We start from the raw sequence: 9,847 nt of genomic DNA on the forward strand, positions 1-9,847 counted from the left end.
GATTGGCTGTGCAGCATCAGGGGAGGTGACAACTGGTGATGTGTACAGACATATGGCTGGTCCTGTAAAAAGTTGCCCTGTAGAATGACCTTTTAAGTAATTGGTTGGCCCTTATGCCCTGCCCCAGTAATCATGTGGTCTTGTGCTTTAAAAGGCTTTGCCAATAAATGGAGTTCTTGCTTGCTTGACTTGACTCACCGCTGTGTCTGACTGTCTCCGGGATCGGGAGGCTGGGGAACGGGCGAGCGGCGCACTTACCTTTCTTTGGACCCAGTCCATCCTCCTTTGGGTGGACTAAGACCCAGCACCTGCCTGCCTGCCTGCCTGCCTTCCTGCCTGCCACCATGCCTTCCTTCCTGTCTGCCTTCCTACCTGCCTGCCTGCCTTCCTGCCTGTCTTTTTCTCCCTTTTTCTTTCTTCTTTCTTTCATTCTTCCTTCCTTTCTTTCTCTTTTTTCTCCTTTCTTTTTTCTTCTTCCAATTTATTTCTTTTTGTTTTCTTCATTCTTTTTCTTTCTTTTATTCTTTTTCTTTCTGTTAATTTTTCTGTGTCATGATTCTTGCACATTGCATCCAAGGACATGGACCAGGGAGAGAGGCTTATGATTACTGTGTGCAAGAACTCTCCTCTTGGGGGTCAAAGCATCTGACAAGGAAGCTCTCCTAGATTAAGTCCTCAAGCGCCTCTCTCAATAACATGCCAGAGAAGGTGTGCTAACTGGAGAGCATCTTTGGTTTAATTAACTCTGGGAGGTCTGAGTGTTGCTGGGGTCCTCATTGGGATATAATAATGGGTCATGAATCATTGGAATGTGACTATTCACCACTAGAGGGCTCTGTAGGGTCAATTACATTTTCCCAATCATTGACATCTGATTCCCCACTGTTGTCTCCAGCTGCTCTGCTGGGAAAGAAAATCTGCTTCACTTGCAGGATACTTAAGTCCAGCACTGGCAGAAGCATGATTGAAAGAGCCCACAGCTGAGATAAAGGCAAAAAGACACTTGCTTCCATGTGAGAATGACTAAGAATACTGTCTTGATTGGGTAAAAGTCATCATGAAGAGGAACAGGGACCTCTGCATCTCCAAGTGTATTTCTACCTCCCAGCTGTGAACCCAGACTAGGGCATCCATTGAATATACAATGATTCCATATTTCTATGTGGTGCTTCTCTGCTTAACACTGCCTGCTGAAATCTTGTTCCCATATACTTTTACCCAGCATGATTTGTCTTAATTTTTTCACTTCTCCCTGACAATATTCAACAATTTGCACACTGTGCTGTACATTTAACAGACTGACAACACTTAATTTTTGTGTGTACTATAAGCCTGATAAATTGCTCTAATGATTTTTATTATTTCATCATTGTAAAAATTCCTGTATCATGTTCATTAATAAGTTTGGCATAATACTGAACGGTGTTTGCCACTGAAGGCACTGTGTTTTTGCTTGCTAGTATTACCTAGATTGGGAGTAGTGATATCTATCCTCTGATTATACCTTCAAATTGAACTAAAGAGAGACTAAATTCTAAAGCAGGAATAAAATTGCTGATAGTGGAGGTGAAGCTGATGAGAAGGAAGCCAAGATTGGGCACTCTGATGGTGTGAGTGAGCTGTTTATGGGTGATCTATTCCTTATATAAAACCTGCTGCTGTGGGTTTGCCAATTTTTATGTACCACTCAGTAACCTTCTTTCACGTATCTTTAAGAATTCTGTCTCAAATCTCTCCCTTAATTTCACTTTCACAGTTATGGAAAACAAGGTTTTGAACAAGCTGATGGTTATGGATTTAAATTATTTGCAGAAATTCTGTCTTGCTATTGCATGGATCACTGATGCTGAAAGTTCCCTCTTATCTCTCCCAGCAAGAATCCTTAATGGCCCACACTGCTGCTGGTGCTGTAGAAACTTACAGTGCTGAAGGGGTAGTCCAAAATGGAGGCTGTCATGATGAAATTCTCTGAGTGCACTATTTTAATATCAGGCAGTGGGTTAACACCCTGGCCTGAAGTGCCAGCATCACTTATGTGCACCACTTCAAGACCTGGCTGCTCCATTTGTGATTCAGCTCTCTGCTATGGCCTGGGAAAGCAGTAGAAGATGGCGCAAGTCCTTGGACCCCTGCACCCACAAGTGAGACACAGAAGAAGCTCCTGGCTCTTGGCTTCTGACTGGCACAGCTCCAGCCATTACAGCCAATTGGGGAGTGAACCATCAGATGGAAGACCTCTCTCTCTCTGCCTCTCCTCTCTCTGTGTTAGTTTGACTTTTGAATAAATAAATCTTTTTTTAAAAAGTTATTTGCCATATAACCTTTACTATAAAAATCACATCTGAGCAAGGTTTTGGCTCTGGATGCAACAGATGGTCACTGGCTAGGCGGTAATTACAGTGCACCGACCTTGTCCAGATGGCAGCAGAACCCACCAGAACAGCCCCTTTTCTGTGCTGACACCACTCCACGTGCCCACTGCTCTCCTGCATGCTGCTCTTCAGCTCTAGCCTTTTAGTTTGCAACCAACCAACCACAGTTGGCTCTAATCACACACACACATCATGCTGCAAATATCACATGTTGAGAAAGGACTTACTATTACAAGCCCACTGGTGTGTGGGTCGGGGATGGCTGAGCACACCCTGGCACCTGCTCCTAAGAAGTGACACAAAGGGCCCCAGGTCTCAGAGCTTGCCCTTCGAGTGTTTACAGCATCTCTTGGTTTGGTTTGAAGAGGTCAATTATTTCTGGGTTTTCGGTCCAGCGATCTGACAGCCACCAAGAAATTAATTCTCTCATTCCTTAATCAGGCATTTGAAACTTATTAGCAATATGTGTATTTCTACATCTTTGAATAATGACTACTTCTCTGAAGGAAACAGTGAGAGACACCAGGCAGGTTTTCTCTGGCAGGGTAAATCACACTTAGTCATATATGATTTGAATTAGTAGATCATTTTCCATTTTGACTTAAAGATCCTCCCAGTTTCTGCTTACTACATTGTACTTCAGAACTCTTTCACATTAAATATGACTAATATGCATTTCCATATTTTGAAAGAGAGTATAAAAACATCTCACAGCTTTTAATAAAACTTTCTATTTACCTTTTGCAGCAAAGATACAAAATCAGTTCAACACACCAGTATGAGAGGGGGAAAAAAACTCAACAAATTAAAATAATATTCAAATCACAGCATTAAGTATATCTACATCCAGCTCAACATCAACATTTATAATATATCAGTAATTTTATCAGATTTTCTCTGTAGGGAACCTTTATTAATATGTTCTGATTATTTACAACTGTACAAGCAAAGCACACTCCCAAAGTGCACATATTTAATACAGTATCAACTATTTACATTTACAGGATTTTTAAACAATCAGAAAAAAGATCAACTGTTTAAGATCCTTAAGGTATATTACAAAAACTACTGCTAGTTCTTGTACTGTGGTATGCTTACTCAGTAAAACTAGCAACAAAATATCCACACAGTAACTGAGTAATTCTGATCCACTCATGCCAACCTGGGGTGTCTCCATGAACTCTAAGCTGTCTTATACAAAAGTTAAGGCAAAGTCATTTTCAAGTTTAAATGCAATTCAAGCCTTTAAATATTGGATGGAAATAATTTTTAAAAAAACCTCAATCTTGTTAAATAACATTTCATGGAATAAACTGTATGGTTACTTGTAGCAGGAAATATTTTAATGTCTGTTGCTTAGAATAATTAAAGAAAAATGTTGGGGGCCAGCGCCGTGGCTCACTTGGTTAATCCTCCACCTGCAGCAATGGCACCCCATATGGGCACTGGGTTCTAGTCAGGGTTGCTCCTCTTCCAGTCCTTCTCTCTGCTGTGGCCCAGGAAGGCAGTGAAGGATGGCCCAGATGCTTGGGCCCCTGCACCTGCATGGGAGACCAGGAGGAAGCACCTGGCTCCTGACTTCAGATCGGCATAGCTCTGGTCATGGTGGCCATTTGGTGGGTGAACCAATGGAAGGAAGATGTTTCTCTCTGTCTCTCTCTCTCTCACTGTATACCTCTATCTGTCAAATAAATAAAAGAGAATACTTTTAGGCATTTTAAAACAAAATAATTTATATTGTTCTTCAGAAGTACAACACTTCTAGAAGTGAATCAATGAGACCCTCATCTTGGAGGTAAAAAGAGCAACAATTTTTGTCCTCCACCAGCCAAAGAGGGGAATAAAACCACAAACACCATTCTCTCACCATTACATAACTTTTAAATCCATGTGCTGATGCAGAGGTTCAGGAAGACATCCCCATGGAGTTAAGATGAGGACTCTTCTGAGAGAGTGCCTGGGGGCAGGGGAACATGGACAGAAATGTGCATGGAACAGGTGCACTAGGCCAAGAGTCAAAGCAGCCAGCTCACAGGGATCAAAACCATTTCATGATACAACATACTGGCAACATGTCAGTGGCCAAAAAAGTATATTTTCATTTAGGTTCTATTCACATGTTTTGAATTGATTTTAGTTAATACCCACTTGCAATTGAGGGGAGAAGCTGGGTACTTGCTGGCAGAATGTCAAAGCTCAAAGCTTTCAGGTTTCTCTAGGGTGCGCTCTGCAGTTTCTTTCTGCCCACTGGATCCAAAAAGGCCTATATGTACATTTATATGTATTTTTAAATGCTGGACTCACTTGTTAACAGTTTAAATGAAAGCACAGCTCCCATGCCAGTGTGTCAGCGACCTGACACTGCCAACCCCCTTCCAGCTTGAGGCCAAGGTTGCCATCTGCTGGAGCATCTGAGATATGCACTTGTAGATCAATGTTATTTTAAAAAATAAAGCAGCATAGTTCCCTTAATTTAGAAAAATTTACTCTATATAGCTTGCATTCAGAACCACACAGAGGCTTAATAAAAAACATGAATCTGTTGGGATAAATGCATTTTCTATCCTGAAAAAAATCAGACTTACACATCATCTCCTGTTAAGCACCAACCAAAAATAAGGTTTATATTAATTAAATCCTGAAAAACAGTTTTTCTTTTAAGAGGGGGAGAATCTGACTCAGAGAAGAAAAAATAACTTGCAGGCATTCCGTGGGGCTCACAGACACTGCAAGTGCCTAACCAGTGGCTCATTCTCATACTGAGTGGGAAGTGTTTCACTTGTGGCTAATACAGCTCTATGCAACCACTCCCAGACAGGATTTTCACTGAGGAGACTTGGGGGGAGTGTCCTGTCCTCTGTGAAGACACTTTCCAACAGCTGGGGGTGAGAGCCGATGCCCAGGCTGCCTTCCCTTGTCTTTGGAGACTCTGGGAGTGGACTTGAGGGCAGGGGCTCCCTCTGTTTCTCCACAGGTGCAGCGAGCTTCTTCTCCTTCCTACAACTGCGGGGGTTTGACTTTTGCTCTTTTGGGGGTTGCAGTGGGGAAGAAGGTGGCTCTTTACACGTTCTCTGACAAATCTCCACGTAACTGGGCTTTCACAATTCTTTGGCAGCTCCATGCACCTGCACCGATTTACACACAGTTGTAGTAAGGACAGGGGGAGTCTGTCCACACTGTGGGTTTCCTTCTGCTTTTCTACCACCTTGGGATCCTCAGGTAAATGGGCGGGGGGGGGGATCATTCATATGTTGCTGATACAGCACAAGAAGCCAGCAGTGAGGGCTCTCTGGGGACCACTACAGGAATAGCGCTCCTACTTGCATCTGCATGGAGGCTCCTTTGCTTTGAGAATCCTATTACCGAGCTAGATGGCCTGTTTTCAAACAAGTCCTGTCATCAAATTACCTGCAGCTCCAGGTAATGGGGGGAAGTTGGACAGCCCCAGTTCAAAGTTTGTGATGGAGGCTTTGGTCGTGTTGGAGACTGAGTTTGGCTGCTTGTATTTTCTTCCTATAGCCAAAGGAATTTTTCCTGCTTCTGGGAGGATACTGTCTGAGTGAAGTCAGAGGAGAGGCTGCAGGCTTGAAGGTTGGAGACGTGAACCCATGTATAAATCCAGTATTTGGAAATAGAGTTACCAAGGGTGGATCGAAATAGCTACGCATTGTTGACAATGTCTGGGGGCAGTCAGGCTGTGCAGAGGAAACTGTTGTTGGGGACTGTATACTGGAGGTAAATAAATGATGTGTAACACTGCTGTGTATAAAGGTTCATGTCGAGAGACCTAAATCCATTCTTTGGCAAAAATGGGTTAATAGCTATTGCCTTCCTTTTAGCTGCACCATAATTGGTTTTCCTTGAAAAGTTTTGACTTTTCACAGGTACTTGTAAGCCTGTTGTGCATCAGCTTCTGCTTCAAATGTAATAAATCAATTATCATTATGGGCAAATTCACAGTTAATAAATTTCAGTAAATTATTTCCTTTGAATAGTGCTTCTACTTCTTCCCCAGGGGTAGATTCAGATATTTCTCACAATATGACTATGCAACGATTTTGATTTGGCCTTACTTTTTCTCCCTTCTCACCCACCTGGACTAAAGGTAAAGATCTTAGCACTTCAACAATCGAATCCACACTAGTACTGAGTTTCTTGATATAGTCAAGGGTAGCTACCATTGTAATTAGAGCATACTGCTCACTGTCCATCTGTGAGGTAAGATACACGGCACTAGCAAGAGTCTCCCTAGATAAACAGAATTCCAATTTTTTAAGTACTTCTTGAGAGTCTTCCTGGCTTTCTGGTTGAGATTCATTCCCTCCTGTTTCACTATTTTCAGGTAGAGATTCGTATTCTGCATGATCCAGAGCCAAAGCGTTCGTGTCTGATTTGACTCAGGTAAATCTGGTAATGCTGCATTCTCACGACTTTTGTCACCATCACCACTGACATCCAATCCCTGCAGGCTGCAGTCTGCACCATGGCCAGCTGTCTCCTCCCATGTAGCACTCAAACCGACAGCTGCACTACTTGCTTCCAAATGTAACGTGAGTCCCCCACACTTTCGCATTAGGGTTTAGCTCTGAAACCTTAGTTGTTGGTACCTGACTCAAAGCTGGGATGGAATTTGAGAAGTGGTTTGAGATACAGGACCATTCATCAGATGAGAGCTGTCCTTGCCCTCTTGGCCTCGCTGTGCCTGCAGTTCAGCCACAACTTTAGCGTCCTCATCAGAAGTCATGGGTTCCACTCGGAGAAGTTTAATGTAAACTTCAGGATGTTGCCCGTGCCACCTGCCCCGCCCGACCGGCCTCCGGCAGGCTCCTTGCCACAGCCCAGGTGCCTGGTGACCCCGCAACATGCAGGGAGAGCTGAGGAGGGAGACTAGGAAGAGGCGGCGCTGCGGGGCCAGGCTGGATGTAGGGAGGAAGGGCCGGCATGGGCCGGTGCAGCGGCAAAAGCGGCTTCTTCCTCTTTGGGACCGAAAATGTCTCAACCTCGAGACTCTGGATCCCCAACACTCCTTCCCTTCACATGAGAACACACCTAAATAAATCCTTAAAAGGTTGAGTGTGAATCAATCTGGCAGAAATTCACTAAGTACCAAGTTGATAGCACCCATCATAGAGTGGATGGGAGACTGAACAGAGCCCAGCATCAAACCATGGTGCCCACATTTTCTCAGAAAGGAACACTGGAGGGGCCCAGCTTGAGGTGGGTCAGAGGCAAAAGTGCTAAAAGTATAATAACTGGGCATTCTCAATGAATGGGACTCACTCATGGTATTTCTGTAAGTTTGAAATAATTTCAAAATTAACTACTCTTAAAATGACCAAATTATAAGATGACGATATCCATATCATGTTAGTAAAGCAGGGACAGCATCAAATACTATAAAGGCTAAATCTTACCCAATTCCTATTAGGCCGAAGTTGTAAAACTTGTCCACTTCTAAGCATCTACATGTGTGGAGACTGAACAAAAAATAGAATACTATTCACAATACATTTTTTGTGAATATATTTGTGATAATTTGTAAATAGCTTGATCTTTCTATTTTAAAGGTTTTGAAAACCCTGTTGCTCTTTTAAAATAATTATTTTATTTTTGTACTTGAAAAGTAGAGATGGGGTGTATCTCAAATCTGTTGGTTCATTCCCCAACTTTATGCCACCACTGGGGCAGGACCAAGCCCAAACCAGCAACCTGAAACACAATCTGGGTCTCTACAAGGGTGGCACGGACTCAACTCCTTTAACCCTCATCACTGTCTCTCAGAATGCACACCAACATGAAGCTGGAATCAGAAGCAGAGCTGGGACTTTTCCCAGGCTCTCTGACATGGGATGCAGGCATTCCAAACAGTGGTCACACCACTATGTCAAATGGCCACTCCTTCATTTTTAATTTAGTTTTTATTTGGGAATCAGAGAGACTGAGAAAGACAAGCAGCAGAAATCACTCATCTGTTGGCTTACTACACAATGCCCACCACAATCAGGACTGAATTAGATGAAAGACAGGAGCCAGGAGCTTCATCCAGGTCTTCCATATGGTTGACAGAAATGCTTGGGCCATTATCCACTGCTATCTCAGACAAACTAGCAAGAATCTAGATTGGAAGAGGAGTTGCCAGGACTCAAAGCTGCACTCCAGTATGAGATGCCAATGTCAGAAGAGCAGCTTGACCTATTGAATCACATGCTAGTCCCTGCATCAATTCAAACCAGTGCACTCACCCTACCCTGTATATATTCAAAGAATGCAAAGCTGGACATCCCCTTCCTTTCCTTATTATAAAAGCCTCAGTCCTGCTCCACCTCAGAAGAACCGTGGTTCACTTTAAACTGAATCTGTCTCCCAATTTGCAATCCTATTCTGCATCTGAAAAACATCTCTCTGATTTTATTTTAATCTCATTTATGACCTTTTGCTTTATATAATCCAGGACTCTCTGGTCTTATCTCCTTGCCTACTGGCAGATTTGGGAAAATGTTTTATATTATGTATTTTCACTACCTCAGGTGAATACCTGAGGGTTAAAATGTTAGATAAGTGAATGCTACATTTTTTCCTAAAAAGTCTTTGTTGAATTAGAATCCATATGTCTTAGTACTCATGAAGCAGATGTTCTTCAGAATCACATCCTCTACAGCTTTCCCTCAGATGTCTCAAGCAGGGCCTGAACTTCATTGGTACATCCATAATCATATCCTTGAATGTGACTCCTAAAATATGGACATCCTTGCTCAGCCAAGGCCATCTGTACCAACGTCTAGGAGAGAAGGTCATAACTGTACCAAGGGGGTGGCTCTATGGATAGAAAATTTAAACCATGGTTGGGATTACCCTCAAGTATTTCCCTGTGCTGGCCTTCCACATGTCTTTCCCACACAATTACTGGGATATGTACACAATCTGAACAGTCAGTGATTTCAATATATGGGAGTGTCACAGCTATGCTGTGAAATAACCTGTAGATGTCGGAGTAAAGTGGGAAATTATACATGATTATAAATTTTTGAACTTAAGAATACAAAACTATTTCCTTATCAGTTTCAAATGCATCTTCTAACTCATTATGTGGCAGCTAAACATGAATTGATTCTGACATATCAACTATGACCATGAGTGAACTATTCTCTTATATGAATCTTAGGTTACTCCACAAAATGACTGAACATTGGAAGAGCTAAAGTATATGGTGTTGCTTATGTAGCAAATAATAAATGGGATTTATGTCTGTTTGTGTTAAGGTGGAGAGGATGATGAAACAGTGACCAGCACTATTCAGATTGAACAGTCGAAATACAAAACCTGGGGTTCAGCAGGTGCAGCTCTTTCACCTCTATCTCCGTCGTGTTCACTGTCACAAATAAGAAGCAGTTCCGGACAGGCTCGGATTCCTGAATTGCTGCAATATGATGGTCTTAGCCTGATTTCTTTTGTGGTGAGGACTCACTTCTCTCTTC

The 9,847-nt window shown here is 42.6% G+C and overlaps 1 pseudogene; it reads right to left on the reverse strand.

The window, feature by feature from the left end:
- Positions 1–5,195: 5,195 nt before the first annotated feature.
- Positions 5,196–7,116, reverse strand: LOC103346547 (la-related protein 4B pseudogene; annotated as a pseudogene).
- Positions 7,117–9,847: the final 2,731 nt, after the last annotated feature.

Source organism: Oryctolagus cuniculus, chromosome 13 (assembly GCF_051225735.1).
Source record: "Oryctolagus cuniculus isolate XC-2025 breed Fujian yellow rabbit chromosome 13, ASM5122573v1, whole genome shotgun sequence".
Lineage (NCBI taxonomy): Eukaryota > Metazoa > Chordata > Mammalia > Lagomorpha > Leporidae > Oryctolagus > Oryctolagus cuniculus.